Source organism: Manis javanica, chromosome 10 (genome assembly GCF_040802235.1).
Source record: "Manis javanica isolate MJ-LG chromosome 10, MJ_LKY, whole genome shotgun sequence".
NCBI lineage: Eukaryota > Metazoa > Chordata > Mammalia > Pholidota > Manidae > Manis > Manis javanica.
In genome coordinates this window covers 108,722,942-108,745,310 of record NC_133165.1, presented here as the reverse complement: position 1 = coordinate 108,745,310, position 22,369 = coordinate 108,722,942, and the positions used below count along the sequence as shown (strand labels likewise).

Genomic DNA, 22,369 nt, shown 5'->3' with positions numbered 1-22,369 from the left:
GAACTATTTTCCTATAAATCCAGTAACCTAATCTTGTGTAACCCTGACAAATAAGAGAGCTCCACATGGCTCAGCTTTGCCAAGAGTCACATAGTAAGAAGCTAGTCGGAGAGTAATTGAAAGGAATTCCAATCCAACGGCTACCTGTGATCCCTAAAGAACATTAGAGGGGACCCAATTCATAACCCACAAACCATCTCTCACTTCCAGAGCCTCCAACACCAAATAGCAAAATTATCCTCCCTAGTCATTCTGTCCTCTTCCCTCCCCATTCACAGCTGCCTGTTTGGTCAGGATGAACTTGGGCTTCCTCATTAATCTTTTCCCCTTTCTGTCTGCTTCTCTGCTTCTCTCAACACCTTTCCTGATTCTGCATAACAACGATTCAGACACCAGCTTGGCAAAAACTAAGTTGGAATAATAGGAAAGAGGAGGAGGGATGGGCCCCACCACGTAAGTGTGAGCTCTGAGACCCTGCTCTGGATAACCAGATTGCTCAAGGAGGGGAAGAAACTCAATCATCTCAAGTTTTGTTTTTGTTTTTGTTTTTGTTTTTTTGTGTTTTTTTTGAGAGGGCATCTCTCATATTTATTGATCAAATGGTTGTTAACAATGATAAAATTCTGTACAGGGGGGTCAATGCTCAATGCACAATCATTAATCCATCTCAAGCCTAATTCTCGTCAGTCTCCAATATTCTGAAGCATAACGAACAAGTTCTTACATGGTGAACAGTACAAGGGCATTCATCACAGAAACTTTCGGTTTTGATCACGCATTATGAACTATAAACAATCAGGTCAAATATGAATATTCGTTTGATTTTTATACTTGATTTATATGTGGATCCCACATTTCTCCCTTTATTATTATTATTATTTTTATTTTTAATAAAATGCTGAAGTGGTAGGTAGATGCAAGATAAAGGTAGAAAACATAGTTTAGTGCTGTAAGAGGGCAAATGTAGATGATCAGGTGTGTGCCTATGGACTAAGTATTAATCCAAGCTAGACAAGGGCAGCAAAACATCCACAGATGCAGAAGATTTCTCTCAAAACAGGGGGGGTGAGGTTCTGAGCCTGACCTCTGTTCAATCATCTGAAGTTTTAAGAAATCCTTTTGAAATTATTGCAGATAAAGATCACTCTAACGCCAGAACAAGACTGAATTAAATTGGAACATTATTATGAGGCTGAAGTTAAGACACCCTTCTTAATGGACTGTTATATCTGGGTTTTGACTTGTGGTTTTTGAAGGGCATGGCTTTTTCCTTGCTTTTCCAAATGTATACAACCATGAATCTTATAAGAATAGGTTTCTATAACTACAAAAAGAAAGGGAAACATGGAATAAAGCATGTCCAAATTCACTTTTTAGTGCAAATAGGTTGAAAAAGGAATGCAAAACACTCCTCAAAGAGAAAGATTCACTCTTTCTTTAGAATATGGGAGATTTCTCTTCTATGAGGCAGGTATGAGTGGTCCACAGCTCTTCATGTAGGAAAAGCTGAATTACTTTATTTGTCTAAAACAAATTAAAGCTAAGTCTGGAAGTAGCCCCCCACTCCTGCCCCAACACACACACACATACACACATTCTTAGAGTAGCCAAAAAATATATGACATCTGTCCTGTTTTTGAGAGGCATCTGTCTCTCCCCATTATTATGTAAGAGTCCATGAGCTCTTACACCGTTGAATGCCTCTAAGAAATGGCCTGTGGTCTTGAGCTCATGTACTTGTCCCACACCCTCCTCATCCTGAAGCCACTGACTCCACAGGCTTGGACACAGAGGGCTAGTCCAGGCTGGGAGCCTAGGGCCAGAGTTCCCCACAGAGCCCTGAGCCTTTGAGTCTGCAAACACCTCTGACCTCTCCCACGTGGATCTCCTTGACGTCTTGCAGCTCTCGAGATCTCATTTCAAACAACCCAGCTCTGCTGTTTCTGTGAGCTGAGGCTGTACACTACAACCTCCACTTCACAGAGAGGCCAGGCAGATAGCCTGATGGAGGAAGCATTCCAGGGGGAACTGTGGGAATTGCAATACAGAGGGCGCAGCCCAGGTCAGCTCCAGCCAACTGATGCACTGTAGGCCCAAAGTTGCTGGATCTTTCGATTTTCAAAAGAAGCCAAATATTCAGTTTTTTATGTGAAACCTCCCAATTTATCAATGTTAGCAATTTGTACAAATTTAAAGAGAGGAAGGATGTGGGCCAAACAAAACATCTCTGCATACAGCCCTGGCCCTCCAGCATGGGGGCAACTTTGCATCTTTGCCCTACAAGCTTAACACCATTAATGCACCCCTGAGGCTTGTCTGCCTCCTTGGGATGGAGTGTGAAAACTAGCCAGTGAAGACCCAACCTAAATTAATTGCTCAGCAGGGTGTCCTGCCGCACTTTCAGTCACCTGAGTAACAACAACGAGCACTTGTTATGTACTTGGTGGCAGCTTGCTAGGCACTGGGATGCAAACATCTCAGAGGTGTGGTCTCTGCCCTTCTGACCTCAGAATCCTGTGGGCAGAAGAGGTCTCAATCAAGACAGCATACCAATCACTGTCCAGTTGCTGCTATAAGTCTTACAGAGAAGAGGCACACGGGGATGCCATGATAGTGAATAATGGGGAGATTTAATTCAGGGGCTCAAGAAAAGGACTGAGGGTGAGCAAGAGTTAGAGTGAGTGAAGGGTGTTCTGGAACCAAGAAGGAAGGGTTTGCTTGCAAAAAAAAAAAATCAGACAAACAAATGTGTTTACAGGGTTCAAAGAAGGCCAAATTGGCTGTATTGCCGAGAGAGAGGGTGGGATGTGGCAGAAGGGATAGACAGGCCCAGCTCAGGCAGGGCCTTGAGGTCATGCTAAGGACTCTGACCTTCATTCTGAGCTCCATGGATAGAAGGGAGTAACTATGGGGAATGGTTGGAGGGGACATATGGGGACACTGGAGACCAGTTAGGAAGTGCATTTCAAGGAGGCATCCCAGTAGCTTGTTTGAGGGTGGCAGAGAGAATGGAGAGGTGTCTCAAACCTGGCCTGTCTAGGTTTGAGATTCATATTATATTTAAGAAGCAGCATGGATGGAACTTGCATATGGAGATCCAGATTGATAAGTGTCGAGGATGACTTCCAGATTTCTGACTCATTTAACTAGAGGACTCATTCATTCACAAATCTATCCTGAGCATGTACTCTGTACCAAGTTCTGCTCTAGGACTAGGTTTACAGTGACAGACGGAAGAGATGAATACCCCTGTCTTCATGGAGCTCACTTCCAGCAGGGAAAGACACAGGTCACAAAATAAGTCATATAGCATGTTGCTAGGACCAACTACATAATCTGTGGGACCCAGAGCAAAATGAACATGTGGGTTTTTAAAATAAATATTAAGAATTTTGAGATGGCAACACAGAGCATTACACCAAGAGCAGGCACCTTCGAGGCACAGGACTGTGTGTCTGCACGGGCTGTACACCGATAAAGCTAGCAGCCCTGCAAACCATATCGTAGGAGAAAAGTACATGAGGGAAGTGGGTTACAGTGCTTCTGGAGAAGGGAAGCTGAAATTTTATATAGAGTGGACAGGCAAGGCCTTAGTGAGAAGTAATGTTTGAAAAAACACCTTAAAGAGATGAGGGACCAAATGATATCTAGGGAATAATAAATACCTAGGGAAAGGTGCCTTTGGTAGAAGAAACAGCAGGTGCAAAGTCTGTGAGCCAGGAGCTTATATGCTGTGTTGAAGAACAGCAGTGAGGTCAATGCGGTTAGAATGAAACAAGCAAAGCAGAAAGGAGTAGATGATGAGACTGAAGAGGTACAGGGGTGGGTGGGGGACAGATCACACAGGGCCAGAGAGGCCACAGTGAGGATGTTAGCTTTGAATCTGAAGGAGGTGGGAGCCACTGGAGGGTTTCGAGAAGGGTGACCTAACCTGACCATGGTTTAACACCATGACTCCAGATGCTGATTTGTGAATTTAATGAGGGGAGATGGGTGGCAGTGGGGGAGAAGACAAGTACAGAAACAGGAAGGCCACTTCAGAGGCTATTGCCATGCTCCAGGCAGGAGTTGGAGGTGGCCTGGACCAGCAGTTGTGGTCCCAGGAGTTGTGAAAAGTGGCCAGATTTGGGGCACATTCTAAAAGTAGAGCTGATGTGATTTGCTGGCCTATTGGAAACTGTGTGAATTAGAGGAGTCAGGAGTGACTCCTGAGTTTTCTGGCCTGAGCAACTGGGAGGATGGAGCTGCCATTTCCCAAGAGGCAGAGAGCTGGGAGAGGAACAGACTAGGAGTTGGAGAAGATTGGGAGCTCAGTGGAGGACAGGCCAGGTTTGAGACACCTGAAGTGAAGACATCACATTGGGAAGGCCCCGAGGTGGGGATAGCACTAAATGAGAAAGGCAAGAGCCAACCACCATAGGGTTTGGTAAGTTATGGAGGGGAGTCTGAATATTTTTCTTGGTAAAATGGGAAATCTCAGAAGAGCTTTAAATATGACCTAATTTACCTTTCGAAGATTATGCCAACCACTGAGGAAAGAATGGAGGGGAGAAGACCCATTAGGAACCTTTCTGGGAAGGACAGTGGTTGAGATTAGGATGATAGGGTTGGAGAAAAACAACAGAGTGGGGACAAGACTTGCTGATGGATGGCATATAACTGGTATTGGAAAGAGAAGAAACAAAGATGATTCCCAGGGTTCTGACTTGAGCAAATGGAGGGTGTGGATGGGGCCATATACCGAGTTGGCCAAGGGGAAATTAACACTTCAGTTGGATAGGGAAATGTTGTAGGTGTTACTTGGGCAGAGAAATGGCACATGGGTGTTCCACCAAAAGTCCCAGAAATGCAAAGGCAAAGAGGGAGGTGGGGAAAGGCAGATAGTCTAAGGCAAAGGGAACCACATGTTCCCCATGTGGACTTGTCTGGGGTGTGCTGAGTAAGGTTGCACTGGAATAAGATGTGAACATAGATGGCAAGACAAGCGAGAAATGCCAGCAGGAGCCTAGAGAGGGAGGGTTGTTTACTTCATGTTACCAAGTGTAACGGGTCTCTAGGACATTTCCATGTTGATGAATTCTGGGTTATTTATTTCACTGATAAAGAATCATCATTGTACAGTTGTATGGTATTATTTTTATCTGTTACTTGATTTGGAAATCATATGCTCTTTTTAATTTTTTTATTTGCATTTCACTGTGGGCCTCTTGGACACTTGCCACAACTTGATGGAATCATTCTATAAAGGGCTGAACTTATACTTGGGTAAAAAATTGCATCATTTCTCACGTTGATACCAAGGACTTGCTGATCGTAGAGCTGGGCAGTGCTGTTTCCTGGCTGATGCACACCTTGGCTCCTGCTTTGTTAGACAAAGATCTTAAATTTATCCCAGAGTTATTCATTCATTCAACAAAATTTGTTAAATCCCTGCTTTGTTCCAGGGGAGGAACAAAGAACAACAGCCCCAGTTCCTGTTCTCATGGAGTTTAGGCACACTCCCACACAGCACACAGACACCTGCAAACTGTGCTAAGTGTTGAAAGGAAAAACACTGGGATTTCGAAGAGTGTGTGTGTAACCAGAGGTTTATTTAGCCCGGGAAAACTGGGCTTTAAGGGAGGACACGGTAATTAGGTGAAAGGTAAAGACCAAAAAAGTGGTCTGGGTGAGGTAGCAACATGTGCAAAGGTCCTGTGGCAGGAGAGCAAATTGAGATAATTTAAGGATCAAGAAGGAAGGCAGTGGCTAGAACAAAAAGAGTGAAGCAAGATTTGTCAAAGGTAAAACCAATGCGGGCGTTTATTTTTATTCTTAGAGCAATGGGAACCACTGAAGGCTTTTAAGAAACCAAAAAATGAAGTGATAAGATTTGCCTTTTAAATGGCCCCTCTGACTACAGTGCAGATGAAGAGATAAGAAGGAGCAAGAGTGACTGGGGCAGACCTGTGAGGAGGGCACTGCAGCTGTCCAGATGAGCGATGGTGGCCTGGACTAGGTAGCAAGTACAGAAGGAGAGAAGTGGAAGGATTTGAGAGGTAAATCGACAGACTGAATGCAGCTAAGTAAGTGACAGAATCCCTAAGAACTTAAAATGAAGATATGCCAGAATCATTTGACCTATTGAACATTTGCAATATGGCTAATCCACTAGGAACAAAAGCCATCCCAAGCTGTTGTGAGCTGGCAGTAACCGGATGGTTTAAATAAATAGCATCATTGCCTGCCCCCTGACATCAGAACACCATGCTGGCCTATAAGAAAACATAAAATAAGGATACCTACCCTCATGAAGTAAGACCCAGCTCACTCATTCATCCTTCCCTTTGTACTATGTGAGAAACCTGTCAACATACTAGATATTACAGGAGCCCAGAGGAGAGGATGTCAGTGCCTGCAGCTGGCAAGGGTGGGCAGGGGGAAGAAAAGGGTGGGCAGAGCTGATGAGAACCCGAATGGAATAAAACAGCATAAAGCTAGAAAATCTAGAAGGCATGTAGTGTGGCTGGAGCTCAAAGTGACTATTGAGGAGTAAGAAAGTAGCCATTATTTCAGGTGTGGGTTTTACACCTTACTCACATAAAAGAGGCAATTATTTGCTCCATTTTACAGACTAAAATAGGCTTCTTAGATTTTATGGGATTTTTAAAAACAAATATAACTGATTGCAAATCAATTTTTGTGAGGCTATAACTAAAACTTGCTGAGGAGCAGCTAATAGTAGCAATGATCACCTTATCTGATTTGGATTTCATTGCCACTTGAATAGCTCACAAACAAGATCTTGCATTCCTCCTCAGTGTCATGGTAAATTTTAATTCTAGTGAACTTTCTTTAATATCCCAGGCTTGATGTCATTATCTCAAACTTGAGCTAGGAAATAGATATATTAAAGGAAAGTAGGTAAGTTTCATCTAATAGTGGTCTAACCATAGCTGTAAAATAGGTGTTTCCCTAAAAAACTGGGGAAACCAGACAACAAAGAGAAAAGAAAGATAACCATGGAAAAGTATTTCTGATATGTGAGCTTGCTCTATTCATTTCACACACTCTATTTTTTTTTTTTTTTTTACAAATTCAAGTCAAGCCAAGATTTTTTATAGCTTTTTAGGTGGAGGAGCCCAACAAATAATTTTAGTTGTTGGAGTTTATGTCTATCCTTAACTTCCTTTGTTTCCACTTCAAAATTTTATTTCAACGTAATGTTGCTCAAACTTCGGTATAAATTAATGGGAAGAGTGTTCTATATAAAAATAAAAGGGGCTCTATGCAGGAAATTTTATGTGGAAATATGCACTGGGACTTTTTAAGTTTGGATACACATGGGTGCTGCTTTTCACATTTGTTTAGTGCAAACAGCAGTTGAATGAAGGGGAGGTGCAAAGTGAAAAAAGACATGCTGCATGTACATTTCCCTTTATGAGACTCCTGTAGCTCTAGAGATGCAGTGTCTCCATAAAGTGATTTAACATCCATAAATGCCAATTTATAAAGCATTATCCACTGCCATCAAGGAGAAAACTATTCCCCCCTTTCCCTGCCCAATAAGTAAACTTCAAAAACAATTATAAGCACATGTAGTAATAATGCAGCGACCTGTATTTTTTCTACAGCAACTCTTACTAGAGGATTTCTCAGTGCTTTGCAGACAGTAATTAATTAGACCCCCTAACATTCCCGTGAGGGTACCAAGAGATGTGGGAATGCACTGAACATCCCCCAGCAATGACTCTCAGTCACCTCTGCAGTGGATGAACAGCTGTTGTTTAAAACCTGTGTATCAAAGAGAATTCAACATTTTAGAAAATTATTGGACTCATAATTCCAAGATGCAACAGAAAACTGGATTTGGTGTGGGCTTTTTGTCTTGTCATGTAAATGACAGAGAGGGATGAGAGCAAGACACTATGTCATCTGCTATCACTGCATCCCCTATGGCTAGATTTACCCATGGCACGAAGTAACTGCCAGGTTCATCATCCCAGAAATGACCCCGTTATGAGTAATTTTGCCTTAAGAGATGTAACGAACTTTTTTAACAACGGCATATATAGGACTTTTTTGCCAGGCACTGTTTTAAGTACTTACTAACTACTAATTCATTTAATGCTCATAGAAATTCTTTTGGGGATCAGTATTATTGTTGTTGTTATTATTATTATTAATTATTACCACTTTACAGATGAGGAAACTGAGGCACAGAAGGTTTAAGAAATTTGTTCAAGGTCACTCAGCTAGAACCAACAGTCTGGTTCCAGAGTCCTTGCTATAACCTTTACTCTGTGCTACCTCTCAGGGTTGACATCACCTGTAAATAAACTTGAACACGTTCATATTGGCACATTTTCTCAACTTGGCCATGCAGGTTGTATCCTTTTTTCAGGGAGTGGTTTTTTTTCATTCATGTGGTTACCACAGTGGCTCAGAGGCAAGAAGCCAATGGGAGAAGAAAATCAGCGCTATTTGCGGTTTGCTTCAGCACCTTGGAGAGCGCCCTCCCATAGGCCCCCTACTGAAGTTCTAGAGTAACAGGGGAGCATAAGAACAGGCAGGAGCCAAACTAACTGGGATTTTTTAAAACTCTTTTCTTACTAAGATTATGCCTTTATAACAACAAAAAATGAGTGCAAGATTATCAGGCCAGTTTAGGCCAGGTCGTCTTGAGCCTGGGCCCTGACAGCTTTGGTTTTCTCATTTTTGTGTTTTTGGGGTGTCTTGGGATTCAAGCTGATGAATTTCAGATTTAATATCCAATCTTCCCACTCCATATGGATCTGCCTCTCTCTTCTTCTTCCCCTCCCCCACTCGCCCCACCCTGGCAGAAAGGATCTTCCAGGGCAATTAGATTTTGCCCAAGGACTACTAGTATACTTTTTCAGTTTGTCCCGCGAGAGAGGCAGTAAAATACACGGCTGAAGCCAAGGCTTTGAATTTAGACTGCCTGAAGATTCACCTCAGTTCTGCCACTTTACAGATGTGACTTTGGGAAAAGTACTTAACTTTTTTAAGCCATGGTTTTCCTTCCTATAAAATGGGTCTAAGAATGGTTACTGAGTCATAAGACTATATTCTAAGGCTTAAATAAGATAATTAGATAACAGATTTTATTAATGAGAAGAAATAGGGAAAACAGTGATATCTCTTTCTGAACAGTGAAATACATGTGACTGACGTGCTTTCCTTCTTGGCTTTGGCTGCCAGGCAGCTTCGGGACAAAGTTCCCACTTAGCACTGGCAACACTGTAGGACTCTATGCCCCATCCTTTGGTATTCTTTTCTTCTCCTCTGGTGCTGAGCTTCCCTTCTGATTTGACATATTCTTTGATCCTGGTTCTTTCTGTAATTTTATTTCCTGTGTCATTTTGGGTCACTGCATGAGATGGAGAGGCAAATATGGATCATGAACATAAGCCTCAAGTAAGCAAAGAGTTTTGCCTATTTTGTTTATTGTTATACACCCCAAAAGACTAGGACAGTACAAGATAACCACATCTGCTCATCACATCTGATGCTTTTAATTAACCCTTTACTTGAATTCACCACAACCACTAACCCACCAGCTTTGCCTTGGGGCTGAGTTAGCTGGCTTCTACAGCTTCACTAGCAATCCATGATTCCATGAGCCCTGGCCAGGCAGACGAGCTGGAGGAGATGTTTCAGTGACAATGCTGTTCACAGCACAGTCTGTCTTCCTCCTGCTGTCTAGGGACAGAAACTGAGGAAGCAGGGTAGGAGGCTGGTTAGGAAAATTCTTCCTTATCAAGATAACTAATCTGGAGATCTCAGCTGGTGTAGGCCCCTTCCCTAAAAAGCCAGCCGGATTCTACCCATGTGACAGGAACAATAGTAGTAAAATCAGTCATAGCAAAAACATGCCTTTCTGACTACTCAGAGACCCAGTGCGTGGGAAGCACTGTGCCCCATCTGTGACAGGGAGAGTCCCCTGGGAAGGGCTGGATCCTTCCCTATGACACAGCTAAAGGCTTCAGTGCTGCTATCTGTGACCAACTATCAGGCAATATAAGTGCACTGAGCTATGGAGAGGGCAGAGACTTGGTCGAAACCCCATCCAGATGACAGTAGCTAACACAGCCTCCAAACCCTTGCCAGCTGAATCCAACTCTAATTCAACTTACATTTCTTGAGTCCTTATTATGTGCAGGGCCAGGGAACCACTGGATGCAGCAGATTTCCAGGCATTCAGTTTCAAGAAAACAGTAAGAACTGGAAAAGATGCTTGCACATTTCCGCCTCTCCTTCACTTCCTCACCTCGGTCTGTCGGCCTTAGTTTCAAGATTTTAACACCCTCCAAAGCTGGAATCATCTTCCCTTCGGATTTTTGGAAGGAATCCAGGCTACCCTCTTTCTCTCTCAGCAGGTACCCTACACATAGCAATTCTAAGCAGGCAGGGAACGCTGTTCTTTCTCCCCCTTCAGGAAATCTTCCAGCTCTGGTCTTGTTATAGAATTTTGCACTTGAAGTCTCCCTGGGAATAAATACATGTTTCTGATAACTGTAAAGATTAAGCCAATGAAATAAAAATTCATTTTTGAGACATAAACTGTAAATGACCGGGATTTTCCATGGAAATACTAGCACTTTGGTGGAGGCACGGCGGCCCTCAAGTTGACAGTAATTTGCTGCAGTGTGCCAGGCAGTCCTGAAGTTGTTAAGTAAATAAGACATCATCAAATACCAGATCTGAATTCTGTTCATATTATTAGAATGAAAAGGGTCATGCAATTCAATTGCTTGGAGAATCATCATACACACAGACATAAATAGGGCTGCCCAGAGGCAAAATTGTCCAGCAAATGAAGTTTGTCTACAGAGCCCCCAGCTTGGCCTTCCAACTCAGTCCTCCCTTTTACAGGAACCCCGTGTGAATTTATATCAATGTGTTGCCCCTCCCAAGGGTATTTGCTTTTTAAATGTTCTTTTTTAGTTTGGTAATGCAGGGATGAAAAACTCACATTTATCAAACACCACAATGGAACAGGCACATTTTCACAAACAATGTTAATTCTTGTTGCGTACTATGTACCTGTTCATTCAAAAAATACTATCTATACTGAGCCAGGCCCTGGGCTGGGTACTGGAGATCCAGCAGAGATCAGGAAGTCGGATCGTCCCCTCATGGGCTTTACAGCCAAATGGGAAGGAAGAAGCATTAAAGTAATAAATACACAAATGTTTGTCAGGCAGTGATAAGTGCTATTTTGCCGAAAAATAAAGTCGGGTAAGGGGATAGGAAATTATAGAAATGCATTGCTAAATAAGACAGAGTGGTCATGGATGGACTCTCGGAGGAGGTGACAGTTGAATGAACAATGAAAAAGCCGTGTGGATATCTCAGGGAAATTTTTTCCAGCTTGAGGAAACAGCAGGTGCAAAGGCCCTGAGAGTGCTCAGTGTACTCCAAGAAGGAGGCAAGTGGGAGAGACCAGATGATGGAGGGGGAAAAGCAGAGGAGAGGCAGAGAGGAAGTGGAGGCCAGACATGGGAGTGCTTGTAGGCCAGAATGAGGAACTGACTCTGAAGGACTTTGGAAGGCACTGGACGGTCTAAGGAAATGAGAGATTCATGCACTTGGGTTTTCCAGAAGCTTGCTCTGGCTGCTGAGTGGAGTACAAGTGATATGGAACAAGTAAGGAAACCAAAATCAGGTTGGGAGACAACAGCAGTAACCAAGGTGAGAAATGAAGGCAGCCTGGACAGGAGTGAACCAGGGGAGGTGACGCTGAATGGGCAGACTCTACCCTCTCAGGTGGGGAACATGGTCCCCGTCCTACAGGTAAGGGAACATACGCACAGAAAGGGTAGGCAATTACCCACAGCCATTTGGTTAGTTAGTAGTCAAACTGAGTCCTGCGAGCTACCCAGCTGCAGAGGCCTGACTCTACTCTGCCGCAGATTCTTCTGTTACCACCTCATGAACTGCTCCCTGCTCCCTGCTCCCTGCTCCCTGCTAAAGGAATTTTACTCCTCAGAAAGCAGGGTAAAGGACTAGGAAGGCTGGGGAGTTTTTTGGGCCCTTGTAATCTCATGCCAGCCCTTGCTTTGAAGGAGTTCCACCAAGAGGCAATAGTAATGGGCTAGTACTATGGATGGACTCAGCAGTGGTGTTCTAAATGCCTCCCACTTAAAACTGCAACTAATCCTCACAACAGCTCCAGAAGGGAACTACTATTATCATTCCTGTTTTACAGTTAAAGAAACTGAGGCTCAGCTCTACAACTGGTCCAAGGTGACAGAGCTGGGATATGGACCCTCAGAGCCTGGTTCGCAGAGCCCCAACTCTTGAACATCATTTCATTTCCTCCTTGAAGAGATGTTTATTTTTCAGTACTTTCCTACTCAACTTTGGGCTTAGAGACTTAAGTTCACATTACTGATACACATTGAAACTGACTCCCATTGACATAAACGTGGGGACAGTGGACAGTGTCCAGATAGGGGCTGAGTGGCCCTTTCTCAAGGGTGCGGCCAGAGGCATCTTGCCCAGGATGGAAGCAGGATGAGATGGCCTCAGGGTCCCCAGCCATCTCCAAGTTGTTGGTAAGTCTCTCCCTGTGTATCACTGGCTTGTCCATCCGGGCCCAAGTCTTCCAGATGTTGGGAGAGAAGAGTTGAGTCGTCATTAATACAATCATGGCTGCCAACTTCCACTTTTTTTTGACAGATGACAGAGATGTTTCCAATCCTTCATTTTTTTCCAGTTTTAAAAGCGATAGAGGTATACACTTATGTGGGGAGAACATGGATGAAGGGGAGTGGGAGGGTGGATGGGGGGCAGTTCCTGTAAGACCAATGAGCTATTCTGGAAGAAGAGAAGTGGTACATGCTCCTCAGGGAGAAAGAGAATACAGAGTGCTGATTCTCAAAACACCCCAATCGCTGTTCTCCCCAGAAGTCCCCCTTCGGTGTCATGCAAAAAGCCTTCCCTCTTGAACCACTTGCATCAAAGGCACTTACTCATTTTTAAGAGCTTCCCTAACTCCTCTTAGGGTTTGAATTAGAACTGAGCTAACTTCCCTTTATGCCTCACCCAAGTTGATTCAATTTTGCATCAAAACAGCTCTGCAAGACACATATAGTTAGGTCCATTTTCTGGATGTGACATCCAGAGATCAGAGAAGTGAAGTGACAGTTGAGCAAAGAGAAGACCCAAACGAGGAGCAACCCCACTCAGAAGCTCAGGCCTTTGCCCTTACATATTTCCACATCCACACCACACCACCCCCGCCTGAGCTGCTAAAGGCTGGCACTCATTCACTTTTGCATCCTCAGCACACAGTTGGTACTTAGTAAATATTGATGGAAATGACGCACGGATGAATAAATGGATGAAAACTGAGTTACAATGAACTAGCTTCTATAAATATGCACACATGCATTAACATTGTCAGAGACAAAGCCAGCAGTTCTGGAGAACTATCTTTTCATTCAACAAATTTAAAAGGTGCTTATTGGAAATCTACTGCATGCCAGGCAATGTGTCAGATGCTGGGGAACTTGGGGGAAAAAAACTATCCTGGTCTCTAACCTTAAGGAGCTTATAAAATAGAAGAGAAGAAAGACCAAAACAAGCAAACTGCAGTAGTGTCACAAAGAAAATGGAAATTACTAACAAGTAATGAAGGGAAAGGGCAGGATACTGAGGAGAGGGCTGTGGTCAGACAGACACATTCCCTAAGTAGAAAATATTTCAGGCTGAGCAAAAGTCATCCAGCAAAAAAGTGGGGGGAAAGTGTCTCAGGCAGAAGGAATGGCATGTGTGAAGGCCCCAAGGCAGACTAAGAGCTTAGATCCTTCCAGACATTACAGGAAGACTGTGTAAATAGGGGAGATAGAAGGAGACAAAGCAAAAGACACTCATAGGGCCATGTAGGCCTCATTAAATATCCTGAATTGTTGCCTAATGGCAATGGGAACCCTTTGAAGGGTATGAAATCTGTCCCTGAAGTCTGTCACTGCTATGTGGGCAATGGCAAGCAGAGAGAGACCAGTTAGGAGGCTATTGTATTGATGCAGGTAAGAGCCACTGGGGCCAGGGGTGGTAAAGAGAAACGGATGGATTTGAAGACCTCTTTTGGAAGCGGGTTATTATTGAGCACAGAAGACAAAACTGACACAATGCAGTTGCACCCATGACAGAGTAAAGGCAGTGTGGACTTTGAAAACAGACAAAATTTTAATCCACAATGTGTCTGTTATGTCTGTGAGCTTGTAGGCAGGCCATCAAACCTCTTGGAGCCTCAGTTTCCTCATCTAGGAAATAAGGATAAGACAACCAGCCTTCCAGGAATATTGTCATCAAATGAGACAATGAATGTGACAGTGTGGAGCATGATGACCCTCTCCCAACAAATGAGCATCCCTTTGCCACCTCCAGAGGTAGGGAGTCCAACTTCCCAAGTGCCCTCCTGTTTATTGGGCTCTACTGCCCCGATAAACATTTTTAAAGAAAGAATTAATTGTCACATATTCCAGGCCAAAGAGAAAATGCAGAATGGCCTTGCAACAGCCTGCCAACCTCGTGCCACTAATACTTGTCACTGACCACAGCCTCTCATCACTTTAGCAGTAACTCAATTACCAGTCCCCAAGCACCTTCTGGCACAAAGCCTCTCCCACGCATTCCCATTGTTTCCCTGAGAAACCCAGAATACAACTCAATTTCTTGGCCCTGATGAGAACTTTTCAACACCTGACAGCATCTACTGAGCATGTGCTAAGTGCAGCCTTAAGGCCACCCAGGCTGCCTCCCAAGAGGGAGGTCCTGGCCAGCTGGGAGATGGGGAGGTGTAACGTGGGCTCTGGCATCAGGGCCTCACACAGCAGATGTTGCTGCCTTCAATGCCGGCCCAATTACAATGTTAAGGCCCCGGACATTAATCCCTGGGTCCCTGCCAGCTAGGACCTGCTCTGCTGTCTGGCTTAATAACACCAGTCCTCTGGGTGGATCAATGAAGGGTCGTGGGAAAGCCACACTTCCAGCTACTCAGATTCAAAGCCCAACTTCTCCTCTGCATTCAAGGCCAGAAGATATCCAAGTATTTTAGCAGTGTGAAGGCCACCCTAGTCACCACGGGGCAGTCAGCAAGGAATGTTACTGCAACTGAGACTCAGAAAATTAGATGTCTTACTTAAGGAAATAAAACACATTTGAGGGAGTCCCTTGAATACAGATTTACTTTCCTGATACCCAAGTTTTTTTAAATGTGTTAAGTAAATTACAAACTCCACGAGAGCAGAGGAAATAGCACAGTGCCTGGCACACATAAAATAGTTCTGGCAAGAATGACTAGGCCTTATTCACAGTCAATATCGGAACTATGCTCTGTGGCTTGACACTCAGCCGTATAAAGGTAGACTGTCCACTCTGTAGTATCAGTAACAAATGTTTTTTAACCCCTGGCCCTCTAGGACACCCCTGAGCCACATTTTCCCTTGTTCAGTCCATGTGTAAACTACTACGTAGGTCCCAAAGGAACCTGACCTAGATGCAGGACCATGGAAGGCCTCCTTAAGGTGACTGAGTGCACGAGATTTGGAGAATATGCAGATGTGAACCTGGCAGTGGTGCATGAGGCAGTGGGGTCAGGGGGCAGATTTGGGAAGTGTGTTCTGAGTAGAGAGGACAACTGTACAACATCCCATGGCTGGGATGTGGAGAAGAATAGAATGAGATGAGGGTGGAGAGAAGGCTAGGCTTGGACAAAAGGTACTCATGGGCTTTACTAAGAATATTGGTCTTTATTTTAAAAGCAATGGGAAGTCATTGGGGAGTTCTGGGGGAGTGAAATTCAGCTGTGATCTTGAACAGACTAGAAAGGAACCTAGGCTGCACATGGGAAGGCCAGGCAGGAAGTTAAGCCACTGTTGAGGGAAGAGGAGATTGTGGATTTGACCAAGGAGGTAATGGCAGAGATGGAGAGAAGAGCGTGAATTTTTTAAATACTGAGAACCAATGGTTTAGATATGGGAACAAGGGAGAGGGAAATATCAAGGATGGTTCCCAGAATCCTGACTGTCACATCTGGAGATGGTGAGGCAGGAGATTCTGGAAGAGGCGGTGGAAGGATGGGGAAGGGGTGTGAATCTTAAGCTCAGGTTTGGGAACACTAAGCTGAGACACCCAAACAGAGACATCCTGTAAGTAGCTGGAGATATGGAAGTGGAGTTCGGAGAAGTCAGGGCCAAAGTCAGAAATGTAGGAGTCATTCTGTGCAGGCGGTAACTTACATTGTGACTTTGATGGGACTGCCTAGGGACAGATCACATCAAAAGGATGCACCATGATTTACTTAAGCATTCTCCTGCTACTGGACATTTGGGTTGTTTCTAATCATTTGACATTATAATAGTCCCAGTAATGAGCATCCTTGTCCTAATTTATAGCTTTTTCCATATTCTAGTTTAATTTTCTAAATGACCTACCTTGCTAAGATGGTTAGCAATAGATAACTGCTGAGAGAATGAATATATCATGTGTCCAAAATGAAACAGAAATTCTTTTTTGATTGACTGCTATTTGTGGTGGCCTAGGTAACTGCTCTCTTCCAATATCTGGTGATTTATTAAGTCTTCCATAACTAACCTGACCAAAGGGATACTCTTCCTCTGAATTCTGATGGTTAATCCTAGAGATACTCACTGCGTTTTTTTTTAGCATCATTAATGTACAATTACATGAGCAACTGGTTACGAGACTCCCCCCATTATCAAGTCCCCACCACATATCCCATTACAGTCACTGTCCATCAGCGTAATAAGATGCTATAGAATCACTACTTGTCTTCTCTGTGTTGCACTGACCTCCCTGTGCCCCCACACACACCATGTGTGCTAATCATAATGCCCCCTTTCCCCCTTATACCTCCCTTCCCACCCATCCTCCCCAGTTCCTCTCCCTTTGGTAACCACTAGTTCATTCTTGGAGTCTCTGAGTCTGCTGCTATTTTGTTCCTTCAGTTTTGCTTCAAGGTTATACTCCACAAATGAGGGAAATCATTTGGCATTTGTCTTTCTCCGCCTGGCTTATTTCACTGAGCATAATGTCCTCCAGCTCCATCCATGTTGCTGCAAATGGTAGGATTTGTTTTCTTCTTATGGCTGAATAATATTCCATTGTGTATATGTACCACATCTTCTTTATCCACTCATCTACTGATGGACACTTAGGTTACTTCTATTTCTTGGCTATTGTAAATAGTGCTGCAATAAACATAAGGGTGCATATGTCTTTTTCAAACTGGGCTGCTGCATTCTTAGAGTAAATTCCTAGGAGTGGAATTTCTGGGTCAAATGATATTTTATTTTGAGTTTTTTGAGGAACCTCCATACTGCTTTCCATGATGGTTGAACTAATTTACATTCCCACCAGCAGTGTAGGAGGGTTCCCCTTTCTCCACATTCTCACCAACATTTGTTGTTGTTTGTCTTTTGGATGGTGGCCATCCTAACAGGTGTGAGGTGATATTTCATCGTGGTTTTAATTTGCATTCCTGTAATGATTAGCGATGTGGAGCATCTTTCATGTGTCTGTTGGCCGTCTGAATTTCTTCTTTAAAGAACTGTCTGTTCAGATCCTCTGCCCATTTTTAACTGGATTGTTTGCTTTTTGTTTGTTAAGGTACATGAGCTCTTTATATATTTGATGTCAACCCTTTATCAGATATGTCATTAATGAATATATTCTCCCATACTGTAGGATGCCTTTTTGTTCTATTGATGGTGTCCTTTGCTGTACAGAAGCTTTTCAGCTTGATATAGTCCCAATTGTTCATTTTTGCTTTTGTTTCCCTTGCCTGGGGAGATATGTTCATGAAGAAGTTGCTCATATTTATGTCCAAGAGATTTTTGCCTATGTTTTTTTCTAAGAGTTTTATTGTTTCATGACTTACATTCAGGTCTTTGATCCATTTTGAGTTTACTTTTGTGAATGGGGTTGGACAGTGATCCGGTTTCATTCTCTTACATGTAGCTGTCCAGTTTTGCCAACACCAGCTGTTGAAGAGGCTGTAATTTCCCCATTGTATAGTTATGGCTCCTTTATTGTATATTAATTGACCATATATGTTTGGGTTAATATCTGGACTCTCTATTCTGCTCCACTGGTCTATGGGTCTGTTTTTGTGCCAGTACCAAATTGTCTTGATTACTGTGGCTTTGTCATAGAGCTTGAAGTTGGGAAGTCTCCCCTGCTTTATTCTTCCTTCTCAGGATTGCTTGGCTATTCAGGGTCTTTTGTGGTTCCACATGAATTTTAGAACTATTTGCTCCAGTTTGTTGAAGAATGCTGTTGGTAGTTTGATAGGGATCGCATTGAATCCGTAGATTGCTTTAGGTAGGACAGCCACTTTGACAATATTAATTCTTCCTAGCCAAGAGCATGGCATGAATTTCCATTTGTTAGTGTCCTCCTTAATTTCTCTTACGAGTGTCTTGTACTTTTCAGGGTACAGGTCTTTCACTTCCTTGGTTAGGTTTATTCCTAGGTATTTTATTCTTTTTGATGCAGTTGTGAATGGAATTGTTTTCCTGATTTCTCTTTCTGCTAGTTCATCATTAGTGTTTAGGAATGCAACAGATTTCTGTGTATTAATTTTGTATCCTGCAACTTTGCTGAATTCAGATATTAGTTCTAGTAGCTTTGGAGTGGAGTCTTTAGGGTTTTTTATGTACAATATTATGTCATCTGTAAATAGTGACAGTTTGACTTCTTCCTTACCAATCTGGATGCCTTTTATTTCTTTGTTTTGTCTGATTGCCATGGCTAGGACCTCCAGTACTATATTGAATAAAAGTGGGGAGACTGAGCATCTCTGCCTTGTTTTCGATCTTAGGTGAAAAGCTTCCAGCTTCTTTCTGTTAAGTATAATATTGGCTGTGGGTTTGTCATATGTGGCATTTATTACGTTGAGGTACTTGCCCTCTATAACCATTTTGTTGAGAGTTTTTATCATGAATGGATGTTGAATTTTGTTGAATGCTTTTCCGCATCTATGGAGATGATCATGTGGTTTTTGTCCTTTTTTTTGTTGATGTGGTGGATAATGTTGATGGATTTTCGAATGTTGCACCATCCTTGTATCCCTGAGATGAATCCCACTTGATTATGGTGTATGATCCTCTTGATGTATTTTTGAATTCGGTTTGCCAATATTTTGTTGAGTATTTTCCATGTATGTTCATCAGGGATATTGGTCTGTAATTTTCCTTTTTTGTGGTGTCTTTGCCTGGTTTTGGTGTTAGAGTGATGCTGAAATCATAGAATGAGTTTGAAAGTATTCCCTCCTCTTCTATTTTTTGGAAAACTTTAAGGAGAATGGGTATTATGTCTTCTCTAAATTTCTGATAAAACTCAGTGGTGAATCCATCTAGCCCAGGGGTTTTGTTCTTGGGTAGTTTTTAGATTACCAATTCAATTTCATTGCTGGTGATTGGTCTGTTTAGATTTTCTATTTCTTGCTTGGTCAGTCTTGGAAGGTTGTATTTTTCTAGAAAGTTGTCCATTTATTCTAGGTTATCCAGCTTGTTAGCATTTAGATTTTCATAGTATTTTCTAATAATTCTTTGTATTTCTGTGGTGCCAATCGTGATTTTTCCTTTCTCATTTCTACTCACTGCATTCTTGCCCTTCAGAGGCCTGATATTTTACCCTTTAGGCCTGAAGGGTAGTAGTTTTCCCCTTTGTAAGTATCTAGAACTTGAAAGCTGGGACCGTTCCTTACTTCATGACATCCTCGCAGGGCCCTGCAAAACCCCGCACAGGGTCAGTGTGTCATGACTACTGCAGGCTAGCGGACTAGGCAAGAGGTTGTTAAGAACTGATGCCTGTTAAAGCCCCACTGCATATCAAGACTTCCTTCTGGGAGCTTTAAACACAAAACATATTTCAACTCTCCAAAAAGAGTTCTATCCCCATTTTACCAAGGTATCAGGGCAATGGTATCTGATATCCCAGGGGCTTAATGCATAGAAGTTTATGTTTCACTCGCGTTTCTCTCTCACTGAGCTCTACTCAAAGGGCTCATTCAGGGACATATGCCTTTCCATCTTGTAGCTCCCCCGCCATCAGCACAAAGCTTCTGACGGCGCCAGGCTCCTCTGCCTCAAACCAGAAGTGGAAAAAGCACAGCAGATGGCCCAGAACTCAGTCATGTGGGCCTACCTAACTGTGAAGAAGGCTGAGAAATGTAGGCAAGCTGAGTGCTAGACTACAGAGAAGACAGGCTGGGTGATTCACAGCAGTCTCTGCCATGTGACTGTAGAAACCAAAGCCCAGAAATGTTAAGTAGCCTACCTGATGTTACACAGCAGAGCTAGGATTCACATTCCAGACACACTCCTAAGTCCATGTGTTCTCCACTACAGCCTACTGATTGACAGCAATCATCAGGGTGCTGTCCTTCTGGGGCCTCAAAGATGCGTCTGTTTGAATCACCTTGGTAATTATTTAATTTCACTTATAACCTAACTTCAGACTGCAGTGAGAGTGACAAATTCAACCTGCAATGCCATTTCAAATGTATTTTGCAGATGCATGCTCTGTTTCTTCCAAATATGTTACTGGTGTCCTCCTTCAATGAGTCAATCAACTTGCTGACATGCCCTCACATTAGGTAGGCACATATTCCTGTTCTAAAGTCTATGCCTCACACACTTGACATATTCAGATGCTCTGTCTTTTATCGTGAGTAAATTAAAGCTCTTAAAATGTCAGAATGTTTTTGTTTCATTTGACATTCTCACCATAGGTCAAACTGCCTCCAAAACAGACATGTCTAAATGGCTGTCTAACCATATCGCTCAGGATGGCTTTTTAGAAGTCTAGGACGTCCAGTAGCATGGTGATCTGAGGCCCTTGATCCTCAGTAACTCTGTTTGGATCTGCTTCCATTTAAGCAATTTACTGACCTCATCTGTGCTACAGATCCTGGGCTTGGAAAACCAAGAGGGATCTGGGGAGGTTATTGGCTCCCTCTTGCCTTGTAAGCATAAACCATAGAATCTCAGGAATGCTGGGAAAATAATGACATCAGTAATGACAATAGCAGTAACTCTCAATGAATGCATTCATCCAAAAAATATTCATTGAGAGCCCATTTGGTGCCAAACACAGTTGTAAAAGCTGGAGGAAGAACTGTGCACAAAACAAGATCTCTGACCCCATGGGGCTGACATTCTAATGGGGGAAAGAGCTAATGCACAAGTAAATGTACAATGCATCTTGTGGTGTTGAATACTAAGAAGACAGATTAAGGAGAGAGGATGCAAACTGATGGGAAGGGGTACTAGGTTTATACAGGGTGCTAGGGAAGCTTTCTCTGACATGGTGATATCTGAACAAAGATCCAAAGAAGTGAGGTAGTGAGACTCTAGATAGAGGGGATAGTAAATGAGAAGGGTTGAAAGGAGAGTATGTTTGGCATTTTCCAGAAACAGATCTGGTGAGCTGGAGGAGAGTGGAAGGAGAGATGGCAGAGAAGACTAGGAAGGGAACAGACTGGGTAGAGCCGTATATCCCACAATAAAGATGTGGGGCTACTTGGACTGAGATAAGGAGGCTTGAGTGGCGGGTATAGCTAGAGAATAGAGGACATTTGAGGGTCAAGTCCTGGGACATCCATCACTCACAGATCAGGAAAATGAGGAGGAGCCAGCAAAGAGACTGACAGGAGCAGCCAAAGAGGCAAGAGGACAAGCTAGGCGGCTGGGAGGCAAGTGAAGAAGGAGCTCAAGGAGGGAGCGATGAGCCAGCTGGTGTGCCAGTGATGGGCCGAGCACGGTGGAGACAACTGACCATCAGAGCTGATGAGCAGAGGCCCCTGGCAGTCACACTGTGAGCAGAGGATGCTGGAGATAAAAGCTTCCTGGGAGAGAGATGGAAAGAGAACGGAAGAAGTAAGGGACCTCTCTCGCTCCTCTCTCCTTCTCCCCTCCACCCCACTTAGTACTTTACAGCCACACTACAGGCCCTTTATGTGAGTTTCCCAAATTAATTCACAAGACCACCTTGGGGGGCAGTTATTTTCTCCACTTTACAAATGAGGCTCAGGGAGATAATACAGCTCACGAGTGTGAAAGCCGGACTTGGCCTGCCTGTGTGCCAGACCAAAGAGCGCCCATCTTCTCTCCTCTGGGCTAGCCTACATCTCTTAGAGGTCGTCTGGGCAACCAACACAAAATAAATTCCCTCTTCTACAAGATCTCAGAAAATAAGTTGCTCAGATTCTCTTTGAACAGAGTCTGAATCATTCTAATGATTAGCATCCCCCATTTAGATTTTTAATTTAAAAAGTCCCCTATTTCACCACTCTACGCTATCACACCATGTAGAGTGCTCTTCAAGGAAGTTC

General features: G+C 43.3%; 1 protein-coding gene and 1 long non-coding RNA gene across 5 annotated transcripts in view; one reads left to right on the top strand and one right to left on the bottom strand.

The window, feature by feature from the left end:
- The window catches only part of LOC108384299 (uncharacterized), a 175,293-nt gene that overhangs the window by 88,413 nt on the left and 64,511 nt on the right, over window positions 1-22,369 (bottom strand). Inside the window, exons 3-4 of one of the 4 annotated variants that reach the window (XR_012121596.1) lie at window positions 10,137-10,488; window positions 9,042-9,370 (exon numbers count right to left, since the gene is read on the bottom strand). The exons of the other annotated variants lie outside the window; for them this stretch is intronic. This is a non-coding gene — a long non-coding RNA (uncharacterized lncRNA). Of the gene's footprint in view, window positions 1-9,041; window positions 9,371-10,136; window positions 10,489-22,369 lie in introns of those variants that run through there. 4 annotated transcript variants of the gene reach the window in all.
- The window catches only part of CACNG2 (calcium voltage-gated channel auxiliary subunit gamma 2), a 104,250-nt gene that overhangs the window by 39,737 nt on the left and 42,144 nt on the right, over window positions 1-22,369 (top strand). The gene's annotated exons all lie outside the window — the stretch shown is intronic.